General features: G+C 42.5%; 1 protein-coding gene and 2 pseudogenes across 1 annotated transcript in view; 2 read left to right on the forward strand and 1 right to left on the reverse strand.

Annotated features, from left to right (window-relative positions):
• The window catches only part of LOC135561384 (tripartite motif-containing protein 16-like), an 8587-nt pseudogene extending 6541 nt beyond the window's left edge, over window positions 1–2046 (forward strand).
• LOC135561380 (E3 ubiquitin/ISG15 ligase TRIM25-like) overlaps window positions 1–17500 on the forward strand; it is a 426185-nt gene that overhangs the window by 333618 nt on the left and 75067 nt on the right. The window lies entirely within an intron of this gene.
• The window catches only part of LOC135561386 (tripartite motif-containing protein 16-like), an 8233-nt pseudogene continuing 6586 nt past the window's right edge, over window positions 15854–17500 (reverse strand).

Here is a 17500-nt window from a genome sequence, read left to right on the forward strand (position 1 = left end):
AACTAAAGGACAATTCAGGACTAGTCAGCCCACTACAAGCTGGTATCACTTACTTTCTACTAAACTATATGGTCTGGTTTCCCAGACACAGATGAATCCTAGTCCTGGACTAAACAGTATTGATAGTCCATACTGGTCTTTACTATGGTTCTACATACAGTATCTGTATTGATAGTCCATACTGGTCTTTACTATGGTTCTACATACAGTATCTGTATTGATAGTCCATACTGGTCTTTACTATGGTTCTACATACAGTATCTGTATTGATAGTCCATACTGGTCTTTACTATGGTTCTACATACAGTATCTGTATTGATAGTCCATACTGGTCTTTACTAAGGTTCTACATACAGTACCTGTATTGATAGTCCATACTGGTCTTTACTATGGTTCTACATACAGTACCTGTATTGATAGTCCATACTGGTCTTTACTATGGTTCTACATACAGTACCTGTATTGATAGTCCATACAGGTCTTTACTATGGTTCTACATACAGTATCTGTATTGATAGTCCATACTGGTCTTTACTATGGTTCTACATACAGTATCTGTATTGATAGTCCATACTGGTCTTTACTATGGTTCTACATACAGTATCTGTATTGATAGTCCATACTGGTCTTTACTATGGTTCTACATACAGTACCTGTATTGATAGTCCATACTGGTCTTTACTATGGTTCTACATACAGTATCTGTATTGATAGTCCATACTGGTCTTTACTATGGTTCTACATACAGTACCTGTATTGATAGTCCATACTGGTCTTTACTATGGTTCTACATACAGTACCTGTATTGATAGTCCATACTGGTCTTTACTATGGTTCTACATACAGTACCTGTATTGATAGTCCATACTGGTCTTTACTAAGGTTCTACATACAGTACCTGTATTGATAGTCCATACTGGTCTTTACTATGGTTCTACATACAGTACCTGTATTGATAGTCCATACAGGTCTTTACTATGGTTCTACATACAGTACCTGTATTGATAGTCCATACTGGTCTTTACTATGGTTCTACATACAGTACCTGTATTGATAGTCCATACAGGTCTTTACTATGGTTCTACATACAGTATCTGTATTGATATTGACATACAGTTTATTTATTTATTTATTTATTTATTATATTTACATCCCCCACATTTGGAGGTGGAGTGATGATAGAGGGATGTGAAAGAGGAGAGAGGTAATAGTTGTACTCCCCGATGGAGTGATGATAGAGGGATGTGAAAGAGGAGAGAGGTAATGGTTGTACTCCCCCATGGAGTGATGATAGAGGGATGTGAAAGAGGAGAGAGGTAATGGTTGGACTACCCCATGGAGTGATGATAGAGGGATGTGAAAGAGGAGAGAGGTAATGGTTGTACTCCCCCATGGAGTGATGATAGAGGGATGTGAAAGAGGAGAGAGGTAATGGTTGTACACCCCCATGGAGTGATGATAGAGGGATGTGAAAGAGGAGAGAGGTAATGGTTGTACTCCCCCATGGAGTGGTGATAGAGGGATGTGAAAGAGGAGAGAGGTAATGGTTGGACTACCCCATGGAGTGATGATAGAGGGATGTGAAAGAGGAGAGAGGTAATGGTTGTACTCCCCCATGGAGTGGTGATAGAGGGATGTGAAAGAGGAGAGAGGTAATGGTTGGACTACCCCATGGAGTGATGATAGAGGGATGTGAAAGAGGAGAGAGGTAATGGTTGTACTCCCCCATGGAGTGATGATAGAGGGATGTGAAAGAGGAGAGAGGTAATGGTTGTACTCCCCCATGGAGTGATGATAGAGGGATGTGAAAGAGGAGAGAGGTAATGGTTGTACTCCCCCATGGAGTGATGATAGAGGGATGTGAAAGAGGAGAGAGAGGTAATGGTTGTACACCCTGGATTCAAATACTGTTTGAAATCTTACAAATACTTTGAACATTTCCTTTAGTCCTCCAGGCGGGCGGGTTTGTTTGTACTTTTAGGACTTTTCTATTGGTTCCATTACAACAAACTCAATCAAACACTGCTTATTAAATATTCAACATTATTTTAACGCAGGTCTGTTTCCACGTGCAATCAGCCTGTAACGTCTTGTATGATCTCATCAGGTAAAGGTGTGTCAAATAGAAAGGCAAGTCTCACCACTGAGAGGAAAACATCACTGGTCCACCTCTGCATCAGGTCAGCTATGTTGATCAGTACTGTCCCAGGGATGCTGGGAGCAGAGATGAACTCCCCTGACCTGGTACCACCTATGGAGTTGTCATTTTAATATCAGTTTAACCCCATTGCTGCTATAACACATAAACCATGTTAATAGAATGAAATAGATCCAGGTTCCATTTATTCTACATTAGATTTACTGCCTGTGGAACACTTCTCCAAAGTGTCTGAAATCAAGATGACTGCAGGTCTGAATCCCAAACTAATGGGGGGAAATGGCTCCATCTAATAAGATGGTATTTAGAGGTATGACCCTTTCTATAGGGGTGAACCATCCCCTTAACATACAGTACCAGTCAAAAGTTTGGACACACCTACTCATTCAAGGGTTTTTCATTATTTTTACTATTTTCTACATTGTAGAATAATAGTGAGGACATCAACACTATTAAATAACACATATGGAATCATGTAGTAACCAACAACGTGTTCAACAAATCAAGTGGAGGCCAGGTCATCTGATGCAGCACTCCATCACTCTCCTTCTTGGTCAAATAGCCCTTACACAGCCTGGAGGGGTGTTGGGTCATTGTCCTGCTGAAAAACAAATGATAGTCCCACTAAGCACAAACCAGATGGGATGGCGTATCGCTGCAGAATGCTGTGGTAGGCATGCTGGTTAAGTGTGACTATCATGGTGGTGCCCCCGGTAAAGCACCATCACACCTCCTCCTCCATGCTTCACGGTGGAAAATACACATGCAGAGATCATCTGTTCACCTACTCTGCTTCTCACAAAGACATCACACCTCCTCCTCCATGCTTCACGGTGGAAAATACACATGCAGAGATCATCTGTTCACCTACTCTGCTTCTCACAAAGACATCACACCTCCTCCTCCATGCTTCACGGTGGAAAATACACATGCAGAGATCATCTGTTCACCTACTCTGCTTCTCACAAAGACATCACACCTCCTCCTCCATGCTTCACGGTGGAAAATACACATGCAGAGATCATCTGTTCACCTACTCTGCTTCTCACAAAGACATCACACCTCCTCCTCCATGCTTCACGGTGGAAAATACACATGCAGAGATCATCTGTTCACCTACTCTGCTTCTCACAAAGACATCACACCTCCTCCTCCATGCTTCACGGTGGAAAATACACATGCAGAGATCATCCGTTCATCTACTCTGCTTCTCACAAAGACATAACACCTCCTCCTCCATGCTTCACGATGGAAAATACACATGCAGAGATCATCTGTTCACCTACTCTGCTTCTCACAAAGACATCACACCTCCTCCTCCATGCTTCACGATGGAAAATACACATGCAGAGATCATCTGTTCACCTACTCTGCTTCTCACAAAGACACGGCGGTTGCAACCAGAAGTCTTAAATTTGAACTCATCAGACCAAAGGACAGATTTCCACCGGTCTAATGTCCATTGCTCGTGTTTCTTGGCCCAAGCAAGTCTCTTCTTCTTATTGGTGTCCTTTAGCAGTGGTTTCTTTGCAGCAATTGATAGTGAAGGTGTTTTCTGTTAACAGAATGTGTTTCTTGTTAAAAGGCTGAATATCACTAAAGGGAATAAGCAAAGACACTATGTGTAATTCTGGGATTGAGTTTACAGTAAAACCCTATGAACCTGAAAGGGACTGCAGTGTGCTCCAGTCTCCAGCAGGGGGCACTAAAACCCTTGTACTTATTGGTATAATTTATATAATGAACTATAGTGATCTGTACTTATTGGTATAATTCTATAATGAACTATAGTGATCTGTACTTATTGGTATAATTACATAGTGAACTATAGTGATCTGTACTTATTATTTCCTGGAAATAATGTATAGGTGCTCCACCAATATAATTGATCCAAGGAACTAGAGGGGAGGGGAACCCCGCCTAGAGGAAAGAACTTAGATTTAGAAACAATGGTGGAGTAAAGCCGAGGGGATCTGGTTTTTAGCATAAAGTGGAGGGACGATGACACTTCTATAAGCATGAAACTGTATAAAAGGACTGAGTCCGGCAGTTGTAACAGTGAAAGTATAAAATAAATATTAGTGTGGCCGCTGCAGATTGGGAGTTGTGTGTTTCATCTGTTCTGGATGGTTCAGTTCAGTGGGGTTATTCACCTGTCTTGTTCAGGTGGTTCATCTGACCAGTCTGTTCAGTCTGTTTGAGTTAGGATTGCGATGACTGATTCAGTTTGTTCAGTCTGTTTGAGTTAGGATTGTGTTGTCTGATTCAGTTTGGCCAGACTTGTTTGTTCAGTCTGTTTGAGTTTGCGCCCAAACGCAACCCATTCATCTTATTGAATCAGTCTGAGTCAGGTGGGTCATTCAATTCATCCACAATTCTCGCTCATTTGCTCATCTGGGGCATTTATTCCATCTCATTCATCTGTCCTGTTGACTGTTCTGTTCCATCCAGTTTGGAGTGGCAACTGTCCATCTGCATGGTGGAATAGAATGAAATAAAAGACCTATGTTGACCGCCTATTGTGCCGAGGAAGTGAATTAATTAGGGACTACTCAGACAGGTAAAACCCTGTGGTTACCGCTTGGCTGTGTGGAGGAAGTGAATCAGTAAAGGACTGCTCAGACAGGTAAAACCCTGTGGTTACCTCTTGGCTGTGTTGAGGAAGTGAATCAGTAAAGGACTGCTCAGACAGGTAAAACCCTGTGGTTACTGCTTGGCTGTGTCGAGGAAGTGAATCAGTAAAGGACTGCTCAGACAGGTAAAACCCTGTGGTTACCGCTTGGCTGTGTTGAGGAAGTATATCAGAAAAGGGCTGAATTTGCAGGTGGTTTAGGAAAGCGTAAGAGGTGTGTAAAAGTTCTCTGCTGTTGGTGCTGAAGGGGCACACTTCTCCCGGACCGTCACTTGACTGTGACCTGGTAGGGAGGACGCACCCAGTCCCACGCTACTGCTGCCGGACCGTCACCTGACTGTGACCTGGCAGGGAGGACGCACCCAGTCCCACACCGAAGGAGGCAAGTGTGAATGGTACATGAATAACCATTGAACTAATATAATACTAGAAGTTTGAACAGGATAAATTAAAAATACATGAACATTACTAAATAAAATGGTAATAAATGTCATGACGATATCAGCGATTGACCAGTAAGACCATTAAACATGACATACTGTCCTGCGAGGTAGAAGAATATACAGTACAGAGAAACATACAAGTAATAACATTTGAAGTAAGCAGATACTCAAAAAGAGAGAACCATTATAAAAACCTAGAGACAGGGGTAATAACCAATAACCAATAGTGCAATAATCAGAGAAAGAAAAATAAGGTGGATATCAATAGGAGGGAACAGGGTCAAGACATCCAGGACTTAACGGACTGTTAGGAAGGTTTGGCCCTGGACCATGTCACGTTCTGACCATCGTTCGTATGTGTTTTCCTTGTTTTAGTGTTGGTCAGGACGTGAGCTGGGTGGGCATTCTATGTTGTGTGTCTGGTTTGTCTATTTCTATGTTTGGCCTGATATGGTTCTCAATCAGAGGCAGGTGTTAGTCATTGTCTCTGATTGGGAACCATATTTAGGTAGCCTGTTTTGTGTTGGGTTTTGTGGGTGATTGTTCCTGTCTCTGTGTTTGCACCAGATAGGGCTGGTTAGGTTTTCGCACGTTTATTGTTTTTGTTAGTTTATTCATGTCTAGTCGTCTTCATATATTAAACATCAATAACCACCACGCTGCATTTTGGTCCGCCTCTCTTTCACCAGAAGAAAACCCTTACAGGTATATAGTTAATATACAGTACCACAGATAAGGCCTCTCTTTCACCAGAAGTTTACAGGTATAAGTTAAAATACATGTACCACAGATAAAAGGACTGATGAGGTGTGGTATATAGTTAATATACAGTACCACAGATAAGGACTGACTGGAGGTGTGGTAGAAGTTAATATACAGTACCACAGATAAGGACTGATGAGGTGTGGTATATAGTTAATATACAGTACCACAGATAAGGCCTCTCTTTCCCCAGAAGAAAACCCTTACAGGTATATAGTTAATATACAGTACCACAGATAAGGACTGAGGAGGTGTGGTATATAGTTAATATACAGTACCACAGATAAGGACTGAGGAGGTGTGGTATATAGTTAATATACAGTACCACAGATAAGGACTGATGAGGTGTGGTATATAGTTAATATACAGTACCACAGATAAGGTCTGATGAGGTGTGGTATATAGTTAATATACAGTACCACAGATAAGGACTGAGGAGGTGTGGTATATAGTTAATATACAGTACCACAGATAAGGCCTCTCTTTCACCAGAAGAAAACCCTTACAGGTATATAGTTAATATACAGTACCACAGATAAGGCCTCTCTTTCACCAGAAGAAAACCCTTACAGGTATATAGTTAATATACAGTACCACAGATAAGGCCTCTCTTTCACCAGAAGAAAACCCTTACAGGTATATAGTTAATATACAGTACCACAGATAAGGGCTGAGGAGGTGTGGTATATAGTTAATATACAGTACCACAGATAAGGACTGAGGAGGTGTGGTATATAGTTAATATACAGTACCACAGATAAGGCCTCTCTTTCACCAGAAGAAAACCGTTACAGACCAGGAGGGAGAAATCTAACAACAAGAGAAACAGAGAGGTTTTAATAAAGTCAATAGCACAATACAACGAAACTAGGGAGCAAAATAAATAGGAATATCGCAGGAAGTTAAAGGAATAAACAGACAAATAAACCCGGAAACAAGAATATCAGTAACGTTAGAACAAATAAGGAAGTTAATAAATGAAAGAGCAGCAATAATACAAATATAAACTGTCAGTAGACTAATATTAAAGACAACACTAGTAACTAGCAGACCTGACACAGAAAAAGGAATACAACTGAGACTGACGGTAGGAAGACCACAAATACAGGCTGCAAAAATGAGTAAAACAGCAGTATAAATTCTGGGCGCCAGGCGTCCCCTATGTAAGGAAGAACTAATAGAAATGTTTAGAAATGGGAAAACGCAGCAGGAAAATGGGCACTAAATGGTCAGAGGAGGGAACATTTGATGTCTCAGTATGTGAGGAAATGGAAACTCTAATAAAAACACATAAAACAAGTGAGACAGGAGAGAAAAGGATCAATAAAAGAGAACACGAGGTGCTAAACATGTTCAAAGCAGAAGGATTGTTGGAAAGTATAAAGAAAACTGGAGGAATGTTGAAGAAAGAATGAAAAGTCAGACAGGAAGAAGGTGGAATGGTTGGCAGAACCCCCACCATGCACCAGTAGGTAAAACCCCACCATGCACCAGTAGGTAAAACCCCACCATACACCAGTGGGTAAAACCTCCACCATACACCAGTAGGTAAAACCCCCACCATACACCAGTAGGTAAAACCCCCACCATGCACCAGTAGGTAAAACCCCCACCATACACCAGTGGGTAAAACCTCCACCATACACCAGTAGGTAAAACCTCCACCATACACCAGTAGGTAAAACCCCCACCATACACCAGTAGGTAAAACCTCCACCATACACCAGTAGGTAAAACCTCCACTATACACCAGTGGGTAAAACCCCCACCATACACCAGTAGGTAAAACCTCCACCATACACCAGTAGGTAAAACCCCCACCATGCACCAGTGGGTAAAACCTCCACCATACACCAGTAGGTAAAACCTCCACTATACACCAGTGGGTAAAACCCCCACCATACACCAGTAGGTAAAACCTCCACCATACACCAGTGGGTAAAATCCCCACCATGCACCAGTAGGTAAAACCTCCACCATACACCAGTGGGTAAAACCCCCACCATACACCAGTAGGTAAAACCTCCACCATACACCAGTGGGTAAAACCATGCACCAGTAGGTAAAACCTCCACCATACACCAGTGGGTAAAACCAGTGGGTAAAACCTCCACCATACACCAGTGGGTAAAACCAGTGGGTAAAACCTCCACCATACACCAGTAGGTAAAACCTCCACCATACACCAGTGGGTAAAACCAGTAGGTAAAACCTCCACCATACACCAGTGTGTAAAACCAGTAGGTAAAACCTCCACCATACACCAGTGGGTAAAACCAGTGGGTAAAACCTCCACCATACACCAGTGGGTAAAACCCCCACCATACACCAGTGGGTAAAACCAGTAGGTAAAACCTCCACCATACACCAGTAGGTAAAACCAGTGGGTAAAACCCCCACCATACACCAGTGGGTAAAACCAGTAGGTAAAACCTCCACCATACACCAGTAGGTAAAACCTCCACCATACACCAGTGGGTAAAACCAGTAGGTAAAACCTCCACCATACACCAGTGTGTAAAACCAGTAGGTAAAACCTCCACCATACACCAGTGTGTAAAACCAGTAGGTAAAACCTCCACCATACACCAGTGGGTAAAACCAGTGGGTAAAACCTCCACCATACACCAGTGGGTAAAACCCCCACCATACACCAGTGGGTAAAACCAGTAGGTAAAACCTCCACCATACACCAGTAGGTAAAACCAGTGGGTAAAACCCCCACCATACACCAGTGGGTAAAACCAGTAGGTAAAACCTCCACCATACACCAGTGGGTAAAACCTCCACCATAAACCAGTGGGTAAAACCTCCACCATGCACCAGTGGGTAAAACCCCCACCATACACCAGTAGGTAAAACCAGTGAGTAAAACCTCCACCATGCACCAGTGGGTAAAACCTCCACCATGCACCAGTGGGTAAAACCCCCACCATACACCAGTGGGTAAAACCTCCACCATACACCAGTGGGTAAAACCTCCACCATGCACCAGTGGGTAAAACCTCCACCATACACCAGTAGGTAAAACCTCCACCATGCACCAGTAGGTAAAACCTCCACCATGCACCAGTAGGTAAAACCTCCACCATACACCAGTGGGTAAAACCTCCACCATGCAGTAGTGGGTAAAACCAGTGGGTAAAACCTCCACCATACACCAGTAGGTAAAACCTCCAACATACACCAGTAGGTAAAACCCCCACCATGCACCAGTGGGTAAAACCTCCACCATACACCAGTGGGTAAAACCTCCACCATACACCAGTGGGTAAAACCCCCACCATACACCAGTGGGTAAAACCAGTGGGTAAAACCTCCACCATACACCAGTGGGTAAAACCAGTGGGTAAAACCTCCACCATACACCAGTGGGTAAAACCTCCACCATACACCAGTAGGTAAAACCAGTGGGTAAAACCTCCACCATACACCAGTGGGTAAAACCTCCACCATACACCAGTGGGTAAAACCTCCACCATGCACCAGTGGGTAAAACCTCCACCATACACCAGTAGGTAAAACCAGTGGGTAAAACCTCCACCATACACCAGTGGGTAAAACCAGTGGGTAAAACCCCCACCATGCACCAGTGGGTAAAACCAGTGGGTAAAACCTCCACCATACACCAGTGGGTAAAACCTCCACCATACACCAGTGGGTAAAACCTCCACCATACACCAGTGGGTAAAACCTCCACCATGCACCAGTAGGTAAAACCAGTGGGTAAAACCCCCACCATGCACCAGTAGGTAAAACCAGTGGGTAAAACCTCCACCATACACCAGTAGGTAAAACCTCCACCATACACCAGTGGGTAAAACCCCCACCATACACCAGTGGGTAAAACCTCCACCATACACCAGTGGGTAAAACCAGTGGGTAAAACCTCCACCATACACCAGTAGGTAAAACCTCCACCATACACCAGTAAAACCAGTGGGTAAAAACCATACACCAGTGGGTAAAACCTCCACCATACACCAGTGGGTAAAACCTCCACCATACACCAGTGGGTAAAACCTCCACCATGCACCAGTGGGTAAAACCAGTAGGTAAAACCCCCTGGTGTCCAGAGTGGTGGAAATAAAGAGAGAAACAAAGGTGGAAGATGAGAAGGAGACTCCCTCTGTGGCCTCTCAGGTAAAAGAAAAGGACCTGGAAAGGACAGGGAGACTGAGCAATGTGCAGGAAGGAACCCAGAAAAGTTGAACAGTTATGAAAGATTATGTGGAAATAGGAAAACAAGTGTGAATGATTTGGTAATATGGGTTATTAATAAATGTGATATTTAAGGTGCAATACTGGAATAAGACATTAAGTCATCCATATTCTCCAGTAATACATTTGCAAACTTTATAGTTTAGGTTCTAATACAAGGTATTAAGTTTTGTGACCAATGAATTATTATCCGGGGAAGTGTGTAGCGCTGCCTTGGAAAATAGTTAATAGAAGGTGTGTATTATTTAAAGAAGGGAAAGGTTTGGGAATAATAACGACCCTGTTTCTCCCTGTAAGATGGAGGATTTTAATAAAGCCATGGAGTCGGTGAAAGAAGCACGAGAGCTTTCTACCAATTCATCTGGAATATGGGGAATTAATATATGTACTTAGCTACATAAAGACTGGGTATGTGAGGACATTGGTATAATTAATAGATGTACTTAGCTACATAAAGACTGGGTATGTGAGGACATTGGTATAATTAATAGATGTACTTAGCTACATAAAGACTGGGTATGTGAGGACATTGGTATAATTAATAGATGTACTTAGCTACATAAAGACTGGGTATGTGAGGACATTGGTATAATTAATAGATGTACTCAGCTACAAAAAGACTGGGTATGTGAGGACATTGATATAATTAATATATATACATAAAGACTGGGTATGTGAGGACATTGGTATAATTAATAGATGTACTTAGCTACATAAAGACTGGGTATGTGAGGACATTGATATAATTAATATATGTACTTAGCTACATAAAGACTGGGTATGTGAGGACATTGGTATAATTAATAGATGTACTTAGCTACATAAAGACTGGGTATGTGAGGACATTGGTATAATTAATAGATGTACTTAGCTACATAAAGACTGGGTATGTGAGGACATTGGATATACTTAGCTACATAAAGACTGGGTATGTGAGGACATTGGTATAATTAATATATGTACTTAGCTACATAAAGACTGGGTATATGAGGACATTGGTATAATTAATAGATGTACTTAGCTACAAAAAGACTGGGTATGTGAGGACATTGATATAATTTGTATTTCGGCTTTGATGGCAGGTTTGAAACCTGTGATCAAAACGACTGTAACGGCTGTCGTCCTCCTCTCCTGAGGAGTAATAGGAAGGACTGTAACGGCTGTCGTCCTCCTCTCCTGAGGAGTAATAGGAAGGACTGTAACGGCTGTCGTCCTCCTCTCCTGAGGAGTAATAGGAAGGACTGTAACGGCTGTCGTCCTCCTCTCCTGAGGAGTAATAGGAAGGACTGTAACGGCTGTCGTCCTCCTCTCCTGAGGAGTAATAGGAAGGACTGTAACGGCTGTCGTCCTCCTCTCCTGAGGAGTAATAGGAAGGACTGTAACGGCTGTCGTCCTCCTCTCCTGAGGAGTAATAGGAAGGACTGTAACGGCTGTCGTCCTCCTCTCCTGAGGAGTAATAGGAAGGACTGTAACGGCTGTCGTCCTCCTCTCCTGAGGAGTAATAGGAAGGACTGTAACGGCTGTCGTCCTCCTCTCCTGAGGAGTAATAGGAAGGACTGTAACGGCTGTCGTCCTCCTCTCCTGAGGAGTAATAGGAAGGACTGTAACGGCTGTCGTCCTCCTCTCCTGAGGAGTAATAGGAAGGGCTGTAACGGCTGTCGTCCTCCTCTCCTGAGGAGTAATAGGAAGGATCGGAGGACCAATGCGCAGCGTGGTAAGTGTTCATGATACTTTTAATAGAACACAGAAAAATACCAAAATAACAACGTGAAACAAAAACCGAAACAGTTCTGTGTGGAACACACAGACACAGAAAATAATCACCCACAAATCAAGGGTGAAAACAGGCTGCCTGGGACAATGATTGCCTCTGATTGAGAACCATACCAGGCCAAACACAGAAATACCAACTCATAGAAAAACAAACATAGACAACCCACCCAACTCACGCCCTGACCATTCTAAAAAAGACATAACAAAAGAACTAAGGTCAGAACGTGACAACGGCAATTTGTGGGGGTTGTGGATAAAATAGAGCAAGATGTTTTGAGAGTGGAATATAACTAACTATAGTCACTAACTATAGTTTCAATGGCCAAGATAAACCACAGAAATGAGTGTAAAAACATCACAGCGTAGGGAGACAGAGTCCTGTTTTAGGGGCTATTTGGTCATTGGAAAAGGGAGTGTAAAGACATCACAGCGTAGGGAGACAGAGTCCTGTTTTAGGGGCTATTGGTCATTGGAAAAGGGAGTGTAAAGACATCACAGCGTAGGGAGACAGAGTCCTGTTTTAGGGGCTATTGGTCATTGGAAAAGGGAGTGTAAAGACATCACAGCGTAGGGAGACAGAGTCCTGTTTTAGGGGCTATTGGTCATTGGAGAAGGGAGTGTAAAGTGGGACTGGAACCTGCTGCATTCGAAGGAAATGACGCTATACCTGCGTTTGCATCTTTTTCAAAAGAGCAACAACAAATCCTTTTGAGAGCAGCAGGAGAGGAAATGTCACATATCGGTGTATCGCCTCGGTTCGATTCATAGTGGTTCATAGAGGTTACAGATTCTATGTGAAGGATGTTGTATGAGATCACTTCTTACCCAACTTTTTAGTAGAGGCCAGGGATCACAGGAAAACGTATTTTGGGTTGAAGAATCTGGTGAAATGCCAGAGATCACAGGAAAACGTATTTTGGGTTGAAGAATCTGGTGAAATGCCAGGGATCACAGGAAAACGTATTTTGGGTTGAAGAATCTGGTGAAATGCCAGGGATCACAGGAAAACGTATTTTGGGATGAAGAATCTGGTGAAATGCCAGGGATCACAGGAAAACGTATTTTGGGATGAAGAATCTGGTGAAAAGGGATCACAGGAAAACGTATTTTGGGATGAAGAATCTCAGTGAAATGCCATTTTGGGATGAAGGGAATGGGATTCTAAAGGGAACACATTTAAATTATATGGCCAAACACTCCTTGTTAATTCAGAAAGCCTTGATGTTTATTTTTATAACATTTGATGTGATTTTATTCTGAAATAGATTTAAATTTGATGTGGTTTTATTCTGAAATAGGTTTCTAGAATGTAGGAAAGTGGTGGAGGGGTAACGAGGAATTAGCAAAGGGGTTACTAAACCTAAAATGAAGTGGACATGTTTTCAGTTAGTTCATGAACATTGTGGTGGTTCTGGAGAATAGGACTGAATAAAAGATACATAAACGTTGGTGGGTTGAAACAAACAAATATTTAATGATGAGAGTAAAGACAGTGGATTTACAATTATCATGTTTAGTTTATAATTAATACATTTTGACTTGCTGATTAAAATGTAACATAGTGAATGCTAACGAAATGTACAATTTCTTTTCCAGAAAAGGGGGTTTCATTATCTCTCGTTGGAATGTCCCCGGAGACTGTGGTATCGGGGAGAGCAGGATAAAAGTATCTGGATTAGGCCATAAACAGACTTCCAGATAAGTGAGGCCTTGTTCAGGTGTGTTTTTGACCTACGGTTCACCAGCACACACAATTTACTGGTTACCAATATGCATTAGTGGTGTTGATACTGTGGGATTTATTTTGGATGGGGTCTTTTCAATTCAGTTGTAAATTGGGTTTGCAGAAGGATGGAAATGTTTGGAAGGTTTTGAAATGGTTTGTGAAGGACAGGGAAAGAAAAGGGAGAGGAAATATTTAATGGTGTCAAATGCCCTGTATCCTGACTTTCTGGTGAGACCAGAACAATCTCACTAGAAATGATAGAAACAGGTGGGATTTAATTATAAAATGAATGAGAAACACCAGTTTCTACTCCATTGCTTTATGAGATAAGTTGATTGGTTATTCAAATTAGTTTATTTTTGATTTAACATGTTTTTGAATCATGTTGGAGACTGGAACACATAGGGTCTTACTGCCCCCTGCTGGAGACTGGAGCACACTGCAGTCCCTTTCAGGTCCATAGGGTTTTACTGCCCCCTGCTGGAGACTGGAGCACACTGCAGTCCCTTTCAGGTCCATAGGGTTTTACTGCCCCCTGCTGGAGACTGGAGCACACTGCAGTCCCTTTCAGGTCCATAGGGTTTTACTGCCCCCTGCTGGAGACTGGAGCACACTGCAGTCCCTTTCAGGTCCATAGGGTTTTACTGCCCCCTGCTGGAGACTGGAGCACACTGCAGTCCCTTTCAGGTCCATAGGGTTTTACTGCCCCCTGCTGGAGACTGGAGCACACTGCAGTCCCTTTCAGGTCCATAGGGTTTTACTGCCCCCTGCTGGAGACTGGAGCACACTGCAGTCCCTTTCAGGTCCATAGGGTTTTACTGCCCCCTGCTGGAGACTGGAGCACACTGCAGTCCCTTTCAGGTCCATAGGGTTTTACTGCCCCCTGCTGGAGACTGGAGCACACTGCAGTCCATTTCAGGTCCATAGGGTTTTACTGCCCCCTGCTGGAGACTGGAGCACACTGCAGTCCCTTTCAGGTCCATAGGGTTTTACTGCCCCCTGCTGGAGACTGGAGCACACTGCAGTCCCTTTCAGGTCCATAGGGTTTTACTTTTTTAGTAAAGACCAGTATGGACTATCAATACAGGTACTGTATGTAGAACCATAGTAAAGACCAGTATGGACTATCAATACAGGTACTGTATGTAGAACCATAGTAAAGACCAGTATGGACTATCAATACAGGTACTGTATGTAGAACCATAGTAAAGACCAGTATGGACTATCAATACAGGTACTGTATGTAGAACCATAGTAAAGACCAGTATGGACTATCAATACAGGTACTGTATGTAGAACCATAGTAAAGACCAGTATGGACTATCAATACAGGTACTGTATGTAGAACCATAGTAAAGACCAGTATGGACTATCAATACAGATACTGTATGTAGAACCATAGTAAAGACCAGTATGGACTATCAATACAGGTACTGTATGTAGAACCATAGTAAAGACCAGTATGGACTATCAATACAGATACTGTATGTAGAACCATAGTAAAGACCAGTATGGACTATCAATACAGGTACTGTATGTAGAACCATAGTAAAGACCAGTATGGACTATCAATACAGGTACTGTATGTAGAACCATAGTAAAGACCAGTATGGACTATCAATACAGGTACTGTATGTAGAACCATAGTAAAGACCAGTATGGACTATCAATACAGGTACTGTATGTAGAACCATAGTAAAGACCAGTATGGACTATCAATACAAAGTGACCATTTAGGCCCAGTTCAATGAGAGGAAGTCTTAACAGAACTGGGGGATGACAGACAGGAAGTGGGGGGGTGGAGATCTAATATATTTTTGTGCCAAACACTAAAGCATGATATTGTAATAAATCTACACCCTATTCCCTACGTAGAACACTACTTTAGACCTGGTCAGAAGCACCGTAGTGCACTACGTAGGGAATAGGGAACCATTTGGAACAGAGACAGTAATTCCCCTGAACATCTTCCTCTTCCTCATCTGGTTTCTTCAACAGCCCTTCACTCCTCCCCTCTTCCTCCCCTCCTCCCTTTTCATTCTATTCTATCAGCCACACCACTAGCTCACCTCCACACAATACATTTACAAGTTAAAGACACACCTTGGAATAAATAACAAAGGAAAACTATTACTAGATGAAGTTGAGTGTTTTTTATTATTTCCCATCACCATAAATCCTATTTAATCACTGAACAGTAGCAGACCTAACTTCATCTGTTCCTGACTCTGGATAGTGGATTAAAAAGACCATCAATCTCCAATGATATTAAAGTACTATTCTGAACATTACTGATATACTGAGTGGCAAGTCAAGATATCTGCTGGTTTTATTGTTTGGTCAACAGCACCACCTGCTGGACAGGTTTAATGTTGCTGGACTGAGCAGTATGGGAGGATGAAAGATGACACATTTAGGGCCGGTTTCCTGGACATCTACATTGAACATACTGTTTAGTCCAGGACTAGGATTCATCTGTGTCTGGGAAACCAGACCATATAGTTTAGTAGAAAGTAAGTGATACCAGCTTGTAGTGGGCTGACTAGTCCTGAATTGTCCTTTAGTTCCTGGACCATTTTCCATGCAGCTCCAGGTGACAGAGAACACATCAATTAGGACCGAGCCAACAAGCTGATCAATGATACTGAGGAGAATTACATAGAGACAGAGAACCAACTGAGAAAACATATCAATGGTTCTGAATGACAACCAATATACATCAACACCAGACATCATGATTCATGGAAATGGACAAGATTAAAACATTGGATTGAATTTTAATTAATAACTAATCAGTTTACAGTTTAACCAGCTCAGCAGAACCAGAGAGACCAAACCCAGGATAGAGGGGCTGAGTGAATGTGGTCTGGACTCTGTGGAGGAGGGTCATTGTGTCAGAGACACTGTAGAAGGACAGAGTACCTGCCTTGTGATCCAGGTACACTCCTACTCTGGAGGACTGAGGGCCTGATACTTTAGTCACAACATTATTGTGTCTGAACCAATAACCATCACTAGAGCAATCTAAACTCCAGGACTTGTTATTGAATCCAAATCCACTATCATTACCTCTCTCTGTTCTGCTGATGTCTTTATATGAGACTGCTGTATCAACACCACCAGTCCTCTCCACCTCCCAGTAACAGCGTCCAGACAGACCCTCTCTACACAGAACCTGGTACCAGTTGGTGAATCTGTCTGGATGGTCAGGATATGGTTGGACTTGGTCTGTATAGGTCACCTTTCTGTTCCCTTCAGACAGAGAGAGGAGTGTGCCTGCTGTGTTTGGGTCCAGTGTGAGCTGACAGGAATCTGGGAGAAGAGCAGAGACCAATGAGGGGAGTCAGAACAATAAGTTAAGTCAGATACTGTATCTACCCTGTCTTTGATTAGAGCCCAGCAGAGATCAAATCAGAGAAATATGAGGAGTCAGATAGATACCCAGTCTTTGATTAGATCTACTATTGCTATATATTTCTAGAGGGATTGTTAGGAGTGTCAGTAAAAAGAGACTGTTAGTTACTTCACAATAAAGAGACTCACATTGTAACAACTGTTCTCTGGTCTTGGGCTCTGGAGGCAGTACAACATCCACTATATTCACTACAGACACACAAACACATTGACAGAGAGAGGGAATGTTATCATCAGACCATATTCCACATGTATATGACTAGTAGGGAACTTTCAATGGTCTAAAGTTGATGTTCTTATTGTTTTCAACACACCTGTAGTGGAGATCTTGGTCCATTCTCCTTTAAGGAAGTCTTCTAGTTTCTCTCTCA

This window comes from Oncorhynchus nerka, linkage group LG17 (assembly GCF_034236695.1).
Source record: "Oncorhynchus nerka isolate Pitt River linkage group LG17, Oner_Uvic_2.0, whole genome shotgun sequence".
NCBI lineage: Eukaryota > Metazoa > Chordata > Actinopteri > Salmoniformes > Salmonidae > Oncorhynchus > Oncorhynchus nerka.